Source organism: Scyliorhinus torazame, chromosome 11 (assembly GCF_047496885.1).
Source record: "Scyliorhinus torazame isolate Kashiwa2021f chromosome 11, sScyTor2.1, whole genome shotgun sequence".
Taxonomy (NCBI): Eukaryota; Metazoa; Chordata; class Chondrichthyes; order Carcharhiniformes; family Scyliorhinidae; genus Scyliorhinus; species Scyliorhinus torazame.
The window spans coordinates 103,828,112-103,843,680 of record NC_092717.1 but is presented as its reverse complement, the minus strand read 5'-3'; positions in this window follow the sequence as shown (position 1 = coordinate 103,843,680).

Below are 15,569 nucleotides of genomic sequence, written 5' to 3'. Positions count from 1 at the left end.
TTCTTCGATCTCGCAAAAGCCTTTGACTCTGTCACTGTGGAGGATTGTGGAGTATCCTCCTCAAATTAGGCTGCCCCCAGGAATTCGGCACCATCCTCCACCTGCTCCACGATGACATGCAAGCCATGATCCTCACCAACGGAACCACCACATACCTAACGTGTGCAAACCAGAGTCAAACTGGGCTGCGTCATCACACCAACACTTTTCTCCATCTTTCTTGCAGCAACACTTCATCCCATCACCCTGAAGCTCCCGCTGGAGTGGAGTTAATCTACCGGACAAGCGAAAAACTGTTCAACCTCCGATACCTCCAGACCAGAGCCAAGACCATCCCAACCTAAACAAAACTAAACAATAAACAAATCCAATCCAAACCAAACCTCTGTCTTCGAGCTGCAGTACGCAGACGATGCCTGTGTGTTCACACATTCAGAAGCCGAGCTACAAACCATCGTTGACGCAGTCACCAAGGCATATGAGAGAATGTGCCTCAGACTAAACATCCGGAAAACAAGGGGCAAAATTCTCCGAGCCTCCGTGACTAAATCGCGATCAGTGCGGGGACGGAGAATGGCCGTTGATGTTGAAATCCGCGCAGCGCCACTCCCACGATTCTCCTGTCCCTGGAGAATCGCTACAAATCGCACACGTGCGGTCTACGTGGCCCGGGTACAACAAAGAACAAAGAAATGTACAGGAACAGGCCCTTCGGCCCTCCAAGCCCGTGCCAACCATGCTGCCCGACTAAACTACAATCTTCTACACTTCCTGGGTCCGTATCCCTCTATTCCCATCCTAGGTAGGGGGCCATTGACAGAGGCAATCTTCGGGCACCTAAGGAGCCGAGTATTCTAAGATCAAGACCTCAAACCCAGTACCAAGCTCTTGGTCTACAGAGCAGCTGTGGTCCCCGCCCTCCTGCATCCATCAGAAACATGGACAATGTACAGCAGACACCTCAAATCCTTGGAGAGATATCAACAACACTGCCTCCATCTGGGTGGAGTGTTCTTATAGAGGGTCAGTGCACACTCAATGGGCCAGGTGGCCTCCTTCTGCAATATAAGTATTCTATGGAAACATGTAGACCAGTTTGTGTAAGAACTGCGGATTTCCTTCCCTAAAGGACATTAGTGAACCAGATGGGTTTTTATGACAATCTGTGATAGTTTCATGTTCGGCATTATTGAGACTAGCATTCAATTCTAGATTTTATTAATCAAATTAAGATGCTGCCAGTTACCATGGTGGGATTTGATCCCATGTCCCCTGCGTATTAACATGGGCTTCTGAATGGACTTGTTGGACATCCATAGAACCCAACAGTGCAGAAGAAGGCCTTTCAATCCATTGAGTCTGCACCAAACATCCAAAAGTGCACTCTTATCTAGGCCTGTTCCCCTGCAATATCCCACGGATTGATCATGGTCAATCCACCTAACCTACGCATCTTTCTACACTAAGGGGTAATTTAGCATGGCCAATCAACATAACCTGCACATCTTTGGACATTAAGGGGTAATTTAGCGTTGGCAATCCACCTAACCACATCTTTGGATATCACCGTCAAGATGAGGTCCTCTGTTTAGCTTGTAAATAGCAAGTTACTGTACTATTGACAGAGCACCTTGGGAGTCAACTCCAGTAGAAGGTGCGGAAAGTTGGAATGTCCATCTACGGTGCAAAGGCTACCAGTGGAGAGCGCAGGACCTTATCAGAAGGAACTTAAGGATGCCTCCTTTTACTCCCTTACAAAAAAGAATTATGTTCAGATAATTTATGAAAATTGACATTTTAATTTAAGGTCCGGGGTGGAATATACCGCTTCTGCCACTCCTGGGAATAATGATGGATGGAGTACAACATTTGGGGTCATGGAAAAGTCAGTTTCCCGCGAGTGAGAAATTAGTTTAGAATTTTATTTTTCCAGCTTTAATGACCAGGAAGCCAACGGTAGTAATGACAAAAGATCTATTGAACAGAACTCAAAGTCTGCCCATGGCAGCAACTATTAACACTTCCCAGTCCCTGTTGGGACAACCAACATACAGGTCCCTGCTCGGGCCGGCTTTTATGCACGATCATACGCGACCCAGCTGGGTGGACCTCCACTCACTACCGGGGAAGCTCATACTCCACGAGCCCACAGGGAGATCAATTATGGTTCCCCCTTGGGCCTCATGAGGTTATTGCACCAACATTGATGGTGGATTAAAAGGCTGTTCTAATTCCCCGCTGACCTATGTCGAGAACCACATTTGTAATCATTTGCATCTCACGAATGCTTATTAAAAGACCAACTCACTAGAGTTCGGTTCCTCCTCCAAATTAAGTGCCCGACCAGTGAGAATTTCGAACGGTTTGTTTTTTGACTGTATACGAGTGACGTGCACTTGGCGAATTTCAGTTCATCGATGACTTCAGGGTCCCTAAATGTTGCTTTCTCCTTCTCGGGAACCTTGCATAACTTCACCGTTAGCAAACTCTGTACCAAGGCTGGACAAGGGAGGCAGGTTCGGGCAGGAAGGAAGGGGACTAGGGTAGAAGGTTGAAGCAAAGGTTGGACAGGGTAGCTAGGCTCACGGGGGAAGGGCGGGGAGCGTGTCTGGGGAAAGTGGGAAGAGTTGTCTTAGAGGATGGAGGTGCTGTTGTCAATCGTGGGACCCTCGGGGGAAGACTGGTGACAGTTGAGAATAGTCAGAGAAGGGGAATGGGGTTCTTCTGAAGGCTCAGGATGGTTGTAGTGCCTGTCCCAATATGTTGATAGCCTTGGATGGGGGTGATCCAGAAACTTTGCCAATAACCCCAATGACCACGAATCGATGTATCCACACAGCCTGCTTTCTGAAGAAGCAAATTTTGCTGTGACTGATTATAGTTTAAGAATAAGACACATAGGGTGGGATTCTCCAAAATGGAGGCAGAGTGTCCGCACCGTCGTGAACGCGTCGCGTTTCACAACGGCGCAAAATGGGAGCGGGCACTACCGCTTCTGGCCCCCACAGGGGGCCAACACGGCGCTGGAGCGGTTCACGCTGCTCCAGCCTCCCTTCCCGGCGCCAACTGGGCGCCACGCCAACCCATACATGCGCAGTGGTGCCCCGCCAACCCGTGCCTGCGCAGTGGCGCAGCACCAACCCGCGCATGTGCAGTGGCGCCACACCAACCCGTGCATGCGTGGCCCCGACGCAACATGGCGTGGGGATTCAGGGGCCGGCCGCATAACAAAATAGGGCCAGGGCTGGAGAGGCCGGCCCGCCGATCGGTGGGCCGCAATCGCGGGCCAGACCCCATCGGAGGCCCTCTTTCCCCCCCCCTCCCCTCCCCTCCCCTCCCCTCCCCAGTGAAGGAGCCCCCCTCTCCCCCCCCCCCAGGCCGCCCCTCCGACCCTGCGTGCAGAGTTCCCGCCGGCTGCGAGCAGGTGTGGACGGCGCCGGTGGGGCTCTGCCGTTTCCGCGCGGCCGCTCGGCTCATCAAGTCCGGAGAATCGGCGGCCCGGCCGCGGACAGCGGCCCGTGACTGGTGGCGCGCCAAATGCGCCGGCGCAAATGGCGCAGATTCTCCTCTCCTTGGAGAATCGTGTGTCGGGGCGGCGTGGCGCGGTTGCGGCGATTCTCGGCCCAGCGTGGGGCTTGGAGAATCCCGCCCATGAAATTTTGATGCAGATTAACCTTTGTTAAGCTTTACACCCAATTCTCCAATCAGCACTCCTGAGATTCCACATTGAAGAGGGAGCTTCACATGTTACCCTTATATTTAGAGAAATGGATTGTGTTTGTAATAGACTTGTTAAAAATTGACTGCTGTAATAATCTCACCAAGGTCAGCCTAAAAACACTATACTCTTCTTTATATAATGGAAAAGGCCGCAGCTGCGGTTTACAGCACACAAGTCCACGTCTGGAACCTACAGAATAATGGCCTGAGTTGAAATAGCGGGTTTTAGACTCCCTGTGATCGTTTTCCATTTGGTGAGCTTCCACCCGCTCAATAGGTAAGTTCATGCTCACAAAGCACACAGGGAGATCTATTGATGATCCCTTGTGTCCTTCGTGGCCACCATTACAACATCCACCATATTTTCCTTTGCTTCCCAGATGGACAGAGGGAGCTGGATTTAATGGAGTGCCAGGGCCCCTGTCAAGAATGTTAGTGCAGGGGATGGTGGGGGGAGGCAGGTGTGAGCCAGACTCACTGCAGCGGGGTTGCCCCACAGACATTTACCGATCATCATCCCAATAATTTCTTTAAGGTGGGACATCCGCCTACATTTGAGATTCCATCTGAGAGCTGCTGGCGAATCAAATGGCAGCCAGCTCTCTCTTCCCAGCAACGCCATCGTGTGAGGCCATTGATGGGATGACAATCACCCCACATCAAAAAACCTGAGCTAGCCAGAGGATGGTGTGGGGGCTGATATCGCTGGACCAGACTAGAGGTCTGCAGCGAGTGGATTGGGGTCTGGGGTGGAAAGGCCGAGGTGAGCAGAATTGGGGCGTGGAGAAAACAACCTGAAGGGTTGCCATCCTTGGGGCCATAACGAAGGCACCCCTGCCACCAGGCCACTGAGTGAAAGCTGCCAGGTTTGGCATGGGCTTCTCCTGCAACTGGTTAAATCCCAGCAACAGTGAGATGAGGAGCTTAAGTGACCATAAATTATCCACACAAGGATCTCAATTGACCCACGGGAAGACTGGCTACCTGACACCTCTCCTAATACTGGCAAAGTTGTGGCGGGTCAAGGGCAGGCAGCTAGGCAGGAGGCACAGTTCCCATGGAATTTACAGGCCTGCCACTGGTGGACTGTAAAATCCAGCACAGATCATTAGTATAATATTCACATATTTTAAAAATTGAACACAAATTGAACATTTTGCTAACTATGAGACTAACATGTGAAACTCCTTCACCAGTGTGAAATCTCACTCGAAGTGTCAATCGGAGAATTGGGTACTGTCATAAGTACTTTAATCATGGAAAATGGTTCATCGTCAAGGACTAAGAACGTTCTGGAAGCATTTGTATTTTTTAAAAGACACTGTACCTTAAAGGGTTAGTGCAAGGATTCTGATTGCTGCTGTTCCTGGAAAAGACTGAGGGCTGGATGCTCTGCTCCCCGACACCGATATCGCGTTCGGCGACGGGGCAGAGAATCCGTTTTGACGCCGAAATCGGGAGCAGCGCTCCACCCCCTGACGAGTATCCACCTTCTCAGGCCATTGCCTGAGGCCTGCCCCGCGATGCTCCATTGCCGACTGGCCGAATTCCCGACGACGTGGGTTACGTGTGCTCACACCATCCGGGATCTTCGCGTGGTGGCTGTGGACTCAGTCCGGGGTAGCCACAGTCAGGGGAGAGCCAATCAGCGGGCAGGGGGGCATCATTCGGGGCTGTGGGCAATGTGGGCAGGTGGTCCGGGGCGCTCGAGTGGTCAGAGCGGGGCACTACTTTGGCGGTCCAGTTCCACGGGCTGAGTCCGCAATGGAGAACGGCAGCGGCCCTGTGTGCATGTGCGACCTCTGAACCGGAAGTGCTGGAGGCTGCATTGGCAGCTAGAGCTGCGAGCTCTACGCCAGCTCCCTGCTAACTCCCAGCAAAACGGGGAATCGGTGGCCTTTTGATGCCAGTTTTCCTGCTGTAAAATACCAGTTTTCACGATGGTGTCCAGCCCAGAATTTCACAAAAAAAGGTAATGAAACAGTTTTAAAGAATCTGGAAGCCTCTTGACCATGGTGGACATGCCTGGAAAATTGTGTTTTAAAAATGTTTAAAAATGACTCACCTGATAAAGGAGCTGCACTCCGGAAGCTTGTGATTCCAAACAAACCTGTTGGACTTTAACCTGGTGTTATAAGACATCTTACTGTGCCCACCTCAGTCCAACGCTGGCATCTCCACATCATTTTAAAAATTGGTCAGCTGGTTTAGCATTTGGGAAGAAAACAAGAAGTGCTGTTGGGGAGCTTGGGGGGGGCCTGACGAGGGGGGACTCCCAGGGACGCCATAGTGGGGTGTCCTCACTTGGGGGGTATGGGGTAGTGTCCATGTGTGTGGGAGGTGACGTTGCCTGTGGGTGGGGAGTGTTGGGGACCCACAACCTCACTTAGAGATCGGGGCACCCTTTCAAAATGGCGGCCGATCTCGGAGTTCAGCTCCCCAGCGCTAAAAAGAATTCTGACCGGAGAATCCCGCCTCAGGTCAATGGAGTTTTTCATTTCCCATTGTCAGCGTCTTGTCCGTGGCATTCTTGCAGCGGGCGGGACGGAAGAATCTAGCCCAAGGTGGCAGGTGAGAAACTCCCCAGGGCCCCAAAAAGTGACAAAGTGTTGTGGTGTTGGGTGCTCTGAGGTACAGATGAACCAACACGGTTGCGATTGGTACAATGCAGTTTTATTCCAACTTGTTATATACAGATCTGTCTTGGTACTCAGCACGTGGTGACTGTGTGAGTGTCTTGTTAATAAGGTCCTGTCCTTGTCCTTGTCTCCAGATGGACTGGCCACCAGGTGTCGTGTTTCTTGTCTTATACTGTGTCTGCTCTTGTCTGTGATTGTCTGTCATGTTATGTGTGCTAATTGGTCTGTTGGTCTATCTATCATGATGTGTGTGTTTGAATATCATGACATCCCCCCTTTTTTACAAGATTATGTGCCTACGTGGTTATAAATATGAATGTGTCCTGAGTGAAGCTAAAGGTGTGTGTGCGTGATATTTACAGCATGTACATGTGGCGTAACTATATACAAGGGGCGATGTCAGGTGTGGCATGCTAACGAGGTTGTACCATAACAAAAGAAGAAAAACTTTGAAGTGTGGTCCGGTCAAACGAGATCTGGAACGATAAAACAGTAACATGTTACAATACAATAGTTGCTAAACTTTGACGTGTGAACAGTCTCATAAGTCCAGTCTAGTAGGTGGGCGACGAAATCGGGTTGACCGTCACGGTGGCACTCCATTCATCGGCCGGATTGATGGTGTTGACCCGGTTCACATCAATGACCGCAACCCGGAAGGTGTCTTGGTCATCTGTGTCGCTGGGTTGGATGTCCTGATGTGGAGGCTGGATGGTTCGCACGTGTCTGCGAGGTTGTCGGAGATGTGGAGGATCCATCGGTTGAACCGCTCGACAGTAGGCAGCGTAGTGTCCCATCCTGCCACAGCGTAGGCATTGTCGGGTTTTTGCAGGACATTGCCCTTTTAAATGTGCAGCTCCACAGTTGCCGCACGTCATGACATCATGGCGTTCGTTACGCCACTGCGCATGCACAGTTCGGTCTTGCGTTGGGCGCACCTGCGCAGTGCGTCCCTCGATGTTGCCATTGGTTTTGGCGCGCACAAACGCGGGAGACCTCAAAAAGCACGCGAAACGGCCGCCCTTGTCCGGGCCGCGGGCCGGGAGAAACTCGATTGCCTGGATGCGTTCGGCCTCGTGGTCGGCCTTTCTTGCCGATTCGATCGCTTGGGACCCCCTCCATGCTGATTCGGTCGCCTGAAATTGGGCAAAGCGGCTGGTCGCATTTTCATGCAGGACACAGGCTTCCACTGCAGATGCTAAGGTCAGGCCTTTAATTTTAAGAAGCTGCTGGCGTAGGCCACTGGAGGCAACGCCAAAAACGATCTGATCCCGGATCATGGACTCTGAGGTGGTGCCGTAACCGCAGGACTGCGCGAGTATGCGGAGGTGCGTCAGAAAGGGTTGAAAGAGCTCATCCTTACCTTGCAGGCATTGCTGAAAGATATACCTCTCAAAGCTTTCATTGACCTCAATGTTGAAGTGCTGGTCGAGCTTGAGGAGGACCGTGTCATATTTAGATTTGTTCTTGTCTTCCGCGAACACCGAGGAGTTGTACACATCGATGGCGTGCTGACCTGCGTCAGTGAGGAGCATGGCAATCTTTGTTCCGTCCGAGGCACCCTGTTTTTCGTTGGCTCGCATGAACAGTTCGAATCGCTGCTTGAAGAGCTTCCAATTGGTGCCCAGGTTCCCAGCGACTTGCAACGGCTGCGGTTTGTTGTGGGTGTCCATGGCTCAGGATGGCAGATTTGCCGGCAGGTATCGATCCACTCACTGGTATCATGTGGTGTTGGGTGCTCTGAGGTACAGATGAACCAACACGGTTGCGATTGGTACAACGCAGTTTTATTCCAACTTTTTATATACAGATCTGTCTTGGTACTCAGCACGTGGTGACAGTATGAGTGTCTTGTTAATCAGGTCCTGTCCTTGTCCTTGTCTCCAGATGGACTGGCCACCAGGTGTCGTGTTTCTTGTCTTATACTGTGTCTGCTCTTGTCTGTGATTGGCTGTCATGTTATGTGTGCTAATTGGTCTGTTGGTCTATCTATCATGATGTGTGTGTTTGAATATCATGACAAGTGTCATTGAATAGCAGTGGGGAATTCCCTGAACAACCCGCCACAAATTAACTTAGAAAGTTTTGGGGAGAATCACGCCCCACAGTACACTCATCCCAGCTCAGTTGTAACAGTGCAAAGGTTAACAAAATCTACGGGTCGGACATTTGTGCACTGTTGTGTTATTAGTAAATAGTCTTTACCAACCGTGGTAATTAATTATTTGTAAAATATCTCCAGCATAGACTTTCTGCTCCCCCCCCCCCCCACCCCAGGAGAAAGATGCATAGTGTCAGACATCCTGTAAGAACAAAAGGAAGAGAAAACAAAATTCTAGTGGCAAAGAAAATTAGCTGTATCCAGGTTAAAAAAAAAACCCATGCAGATGTAAAACTGTTTACAATTGTTAGAAGAGGTTTTTCTTTAAGACGCTTCCCCATCATACTTTTATTATTAGCCATTTTGCCATTTCAGTTCCAGGCAACTGTTGCCAAGCATACTTACCCAGAGATACACTGTGCTATATAATTTGGCTCCCCAGTTAAATGCATTACTTGGCAACACTGAACATAATTATTAAATGTTAACTCAGTGAAGATTGCTGCAGACATGATGGGCGCAACCTTACCATAAAATGGCAAATGCCAGGGGGATTTCCCCCGGATTTTTCACCACATCAATCATACCTTGCTCTTGCCGGTGATTTGCTCGCCGTAGGAAAACTTAATCACTGAAATCACTGGGGAGATCCACTTAAACGCCTCCCCAGCTCTGACAATCACTTGTTCCACATGCATTAGAGATGAGGTGGCTGCAGGATGCCTGCTCCAGGATTCTCTGAGGGAACCCTGCCGAGACTTTTGGATGATGTCCAACAGAGGTGGGACATCCTGTACCCGCACTCCAGAAAGAGTCCCGCCAGCTGTGGGGGCTCCGGGGGCGGGGGGGGGGGGGGGGAGCTTGGGGCCAATGTGAAATTCCGTCTGAGCAGGGGTAGGGTCAGGGGTCAGACAGGAGTCCACCGCACACCCACCCTACCCCACAGCAGGGGCCATGTTAGATTATGCCCTATTTATTCTATTCAGTGCAACAGAACTCCCACCCCTGCGGTATGAGTTCAATTCAAGTCTCACTCCCAGGTGCTCCAGAACAAGATCTAGGATAAGGAATAACACTGAGGTCCTGTCTTTCAGATGATATATGACCAATGCCCTGTCTGCCTTCCTAGGTGCATGTGAAGGATTATATTCAGCTTTTTCCACCTACAGGCCTGAGTCTGCATGGTTCCACCGTGTAGCATTTTCTCTTTGACAGGTTGAAAGATTTCTGGGACTTCTGCCTCAGAAGGTGGACCGGAGCTCGCCACTTCCAACCCTTTCACAATCCAACTCGTACAATTTATTGTGGCCACACTGGTCAACAAAGATCTGACTACATAAATCCCATTTTCCAATGCTTGGTCCTTAGCCTTGGAGGTTATAACAGTGAAAATGAATATCTAAATATTTCTTCTTTTTTTAAAATTTTATAAAAGGTTTTCATAAAATATCAATAACAAAATGAATAAAAAGAACCCAACAGGCTTAAGTACAAAACACAATCTGGAAAAGCAACCCCCCATACCCCCCTCCTCTGTACATAAATAATAAATTAACATTTAACACCCCAACTTAACACAACAGGTATATACACCCCCTCAGACCCTTCAGTGTAAACAAAAACAATAATAAAGTAACCCCCCCCCCCCCCCCCGAGCTTCTGCTGCCATTGACCAATGTCTATCGTTCTGCCAGGAAGTCTAAGAACGGTTGCCATCGCCTAAAGAACCCTTGTACCGACCCTCTCAAGGCGAATTTCACCCTCTCCAATTTAATGAACCCCGCCATATCACTGATCCAGTATTCCGCGCTTGGGGGCCTAGCATCTTTCCACTGAAGAAGAATCCTTCGCCGGGCTACCAGGGACGCAAAGGCCAGAATTCCGGCCTCTTTCGCCTCCTGCACTCCCGGCTCCTCTGCCACCCCAAATATTGCGAGCCCCCAGCCCGGTTTGACCCTGGATCCTACCACCCTCGACACCGTCCTCGCTACGCCCTTCCAAAATTCCTCCAGCGCTGGGCATGCCCAGAACATATGGGTGTGGTTTGCTGGGCTCCTTGAGCACCTAACATACCTGTCCTCACCCCCAAAAAACCTGCTCACCCTTGTCCCGTCATGTGTTCCCTGTGCAGCACCTTAAACTGTATGAGGCTGAGCCTCGCGCACGATGAGGAAGAGTTCACCCTCCCCAGGGCATCTGCCCACGTCCCTTCCTCAATTTCCTCTCCCAACTCTCCTCCCAGCTACCTTTTACCTCCACCACCGAGGCCTCCTCCACCTCCTGCATCACCTGGTAAGTTTCCGAGATCTTCCCCACTCCCACCCACCCCACCCCCGAGAGCACCCTGTCCTGTACTGTGTGTGGCAGTAGCCGCGGGAATTCCACCACCTGCCGTCTGGCAAACGCCCTTACTTGTAAGTACCTCCCGGGGGGAGCCCGTACTTCTCTTCCAGCTCACCCAGGCTCGCGGATTTCCCGTCCACAAACAGGTCCCCCAACTTTCGTATTCCTGCCCTGTGCCATCCCGCAAACCCTCCACCTGTTCTTCCTGGGGCGAACCGGTGGTTCCCCCGTAATGGGGTCCACGCCGAGGCCCCAACTTTCCCCCTGTGCCGCCTCCACTGCCCCCAAATTTTGAGGGCAGCCACCACCACCGGGCTCGGGGTATACCTCCTTGGAGGGAGCGGCAGCAACGCCGTTGCCAGCGCCCCCAGACTCGTACCCACACAAGATGCCGTCTCCAGCCACTTCCATGCAGCCCCCTCCCCCTCCATCACCCACTTGCGCATCATCGTCGCATTGGCGGCCCAGTAGTACCCACAGAGGTTGGGCAGCGCCAGTCCCCCCCCTATCTCTACTCCGCTCCAGGAACACCCTTCTCACCCTCGGAATCCCTCGCGCCCACACAAACCCCATTATACTCCTGTTAACCTGCCTGAAAAAAGTGTTCGGGATAAACACGGGGAGGCACTGGAACAGGAACAAAAACCTTGGGAGCACAGTCATTTTGATTGACTGCACCCTACCCGCCAAGGACAGCGGCAACGCGTTCCACCCCTTGAACTCCTCCATTTGCTCCACCAGCCTTGTAAAGCTAAGCCTATGCAGGGCCCCCCACCTCCTGGCCACCTGGACCCCCAAATGTCTGAAGCTCCTCTCCGCCCTTTTTAGTAGGAGCTCGCCAATCCCCCTCTCCTGGTCCCCTAGCTGAACTACGAACAGCTCGCTCTTCCCCATATTGAGCTTGTACCCCGAAAAGTCCCCGAATTCCCTAAGCTTCCTCATTACCTCTGGCATTCCTCCCACCGGGTCCGCCACATACAGCAGCAGGTCGTCCGCATAAAGCGACACCCTATGCTCGCACCAACCCCCTCCAGTTCCTCGACTCTCTCAGTGCCATAGCCAGGGGTTCAATCGCCAGTGCGAAGAGCAGGGGGGACAGGGGACACCCCTGTCTCGTCCCTCGGGGCAACCGAAAGTACTCGGACCTCCTCCTATTTGTGGCCACACTCGCCATCGGGACCTCATACAACAGCCTAACCCACCTGACAATCCCCTCCCCAAACCCGAACCTCTTCAGCACCTCCCACAGGTACCCCCACTCTACCCTATCGAAGGCTTTCTCAGCGCCCATCGCCACCACTATCTCCGCCTCCCCCTCCCTCGCCGGCATCATGATAACGTTCAAAAGCCTCCGCACATTCACGTTCAACTGTCTTCCCTTCACAAACCCCATCTGGTCTTCATGGATAATCTACGGCACACAATCCTCGTGGCTAAGACCTTCACCAGCACCTTGGCATCTACATTTAGCAAGGAAATCGGTCTGTAAGACCCACATTTCAGGGGATCCTTGTCCCGCTTCAGGATCAAGGAGATCAGTGCCCGGGACATCGCCGGGGGTAAAGCCCCCCCTCCCTTGCCTCATTGAAGGTCCTAACTAACAGCGGGCCCAACAGGTCCATATATTTTTTATAGAATTCGACCGGGAAACCGTCCGGCCCCGGTGCCTTCCCCACCTGCATGCTTCCTATCCCTTTGATCAGCTCCTCCAGCCCAATCGGGGCCCCCAGTCCCGCCACCAGTCCCTCTTCCACCTTTGCAAACCTCAATTGGTCCAGGAAATGGCCCATCCCTCCCTCCCTCCTCCCGTGGGGGCTCGGATCGGTACAATTCCTCGTAGAAGTCCCTGAAGACCCCATTGATGCCAACCCCACACCGCACCTCGCTCACTCCCCTGTCCTTAACTCCCCCGATCTCCCTAGCTGCGTAGGGAGATTCCGAAGCTGATGCGCCAGAATCCGGCTTGCCTTTTCCCCAGACTCGTAGACTGCCCCCTGGGCCTTCCTCCACTGCACCTCCGCCTTCCTGGTGGTCACCAGGTCGAATTCGGCCTGGAGGCTGCGCCTCTTCCTCAACAATCCTTCCTCAGGTTCTTCTGCATACCTCCTGTCTACCCTCACCATCTCCCCCACCAGCCTCTCCCTCTCCCCCCGCTCCCTCCGCTCCTTGTGGGCCCTAATGGAGATCAGCTCTCCCTCACCACCGCCTTCAGTGCCTCCCATACCATCCCCACTCGGACCTCCCCGTTGTCGTTGGTCTCCAAGTAACTCTCTATACTTCCTCGCACCCGCTCGCTCACCTCCTCGTCCGCCAACAGCCCCACCTCCAAGCGCCACAGCGGGCGCTGGTCCCTTTCCTCCCCCATCTCCAAGTCCACCCAATGCGGGGCGTGGTCCGAAATGGCTATTGCCGAATACTCAGTATCCTCTACTCTCGCTATCAGCGCCCTACTCAAAATGAAAAAGTCGATTCGAGAATAAGCCTTATGGACATGTGAGAAGAATGAAAATTCCCTAGCCCCCGGCCTTGCAAATCTCCAAGGGTCCACCCCTCCCATTTGGTCCATAAATCCCCTCAACACTCTAGCCGCCGCAGGCTTCCTACCCGTCCTAGACCAGGAGCGATCCAGTGCCGGATCCAACACCGTGTTAAAGTTTCCCCCCCATTATCAGGCCCCCCACTTCCAAGTCTGGGATCCGACCCAACATACGCCGCATAAAACCCGCATCGTCCCATTTCGGAGCATACACATTGACCAGTACCACCCTCTCTCCCTGCAACTTACCACTTACCATTATGTACCTACCGCCATTATCTGCCACAATGCTCGACGCCTCGAATGACACCTTCTTTCCCACCAAGATCGCCACCCCTCGATTTTTGGCATCTAGCCCCGAGTGAAACACCTGACCTACCCACCCTTTCCTCAGTCTTACCTGGTCTGCCACCTTCAGGTGTGTCTCCTGGAGCATAACCACATCCGCCTTAAGCCCCTTCAGGTGCGCGAACACGCGGGCCCGCTTAACCGGCCCATTCAGTCCCCTTACATTCCAGGTTATCAGCCGGATCAAGGGTCTACCCGCCCCCCTCCCCCGCCGACTAGCCATGACCCCTCCTCGACCAGCCACACGCCCGCACCCCACACCCGGCCCGTTCCCCACAGCGGCATACCCCCGTCTCGACCCCTCCTCCCCCCCACACGCTCCAGCTCCTCCTTGACCTTAGCAGCAGCAACTCAATTCCCCCCCCCCCCCCCCGGCTAGGACCCATCCTAGCTGGTTTACTCTCCCCATTGCACTTCCGCAAGTCAGCTGACTCCTGCTGACCCCGGCCACTCCCGCCTCCCCTTCGACTCCTCTCATTGTGTGGCACATCCTCCTCTCCCGCTCCCCATCGACAGGCCCCCGCCCCCGCGAACCAAAAATAGGCATAACATATCCACCGAAGTCCCCAATCTCCCATCCCGACCCTCAGTCTGAGTCCAGCTTCTCGGCCTGAACAAAGACCCACGCCTCCTCCGGAGACTCAAAATAATGGTGCCGGTCCTTGTAGGTAATCCACAGTCGCGCCGGCTGCAACATGCCAAACTTCACCCCCTTCCTGTGCAGCACCGCCTTTGCTCGATTGTACCGGGCCCTCCTCTTCGCCACCTCCGCACTCCAGTCCTGATATGTCCGAACCTCCGCGTTCTCCCACCTGCTGCTCCTCTCCTTCTTGGCCCACCTGAGCACACACTCCCGATCGACGAACCGATGGAACCGCACCAGCACCGCCCGCGGAGGCTCGTTAGCCTTGGGCCTCCTCGCCAACACTCTATGGGCCCCTTCCAGCTCCAGGGGCCCCTGGAAGGACCCCGCTCCCATCAGCGAGTTCAACATGGTGACCACATAGGCCCCCACGTCCGGCCCCTCCGGGAGGCCCAGAATCCGCAGATTCTTCCGCCTCGACCGATTCTCCATCTCCTCGAACCGCTTCTGCCATTTCTTGTGGAGCGCCTCATGCACCTCCACCTTTACCGCCAGGCCTAAGATCTCGTCCTCATTATCAGAGATCTTTTGTCGAGCCCCTCGGATCGCCACCCCCTGGGCCGTCTGTGTCTCCAGCAGCTTATCAATAGAAGCCTTCATCGGCTCTAGCAGGTCCGTTTTAATCTCTCTGAGTCAGCGCTGAATACCCTCCTGTTGCTCCTCCGTCCACTGCCTCCACGCTGCCTGGTCTCCGCCCGCTGCCATTTTTTTCTTCTTCCCTCCCTTCTTCTGTTCCACCACCACCACCTTTTTTGTCACCCCGCTCCTAGTTAAAGCCATATACTGACGGGGAGCTTTTATTAACTTGTCCTTGGGGGCCCTGAAAAGAGCCCAAAAGTCCGTTTTTGCGGTAGCCGCCGAATGTGCAACTTAGCTCCGCATAGCCGCAACCGGAAGTCTCGAGAGGGAATCCTTTTGGCAGTGTTCGCTTCACCAATCTGCCCCAAAAAGTCTGTGAAAACTCCTGAAAAAAGTCTGAGAGTAAGTTCCAGACGGGAGCTGCCGAGTGCGCGACCTACTCCTCCATGGCCGCCACCGGAAGCCTCGTCCCCGCTTCTTCAATGGCCTTGGTAGATCTCTTCACAGTTGTTCCCTCTGCTGCTAGAATTCACCTTTATTAGAGGCCCTCAAGTCAGGTTGCAGCTTTAAGCTTGCCCTTCCCCCGCCTGCATGCTGGAAGAGGCTCCTCTCTCCCCTGCAGTTACAGACAAATCTTTTACTGTTTCTGCCGGGTCTGGT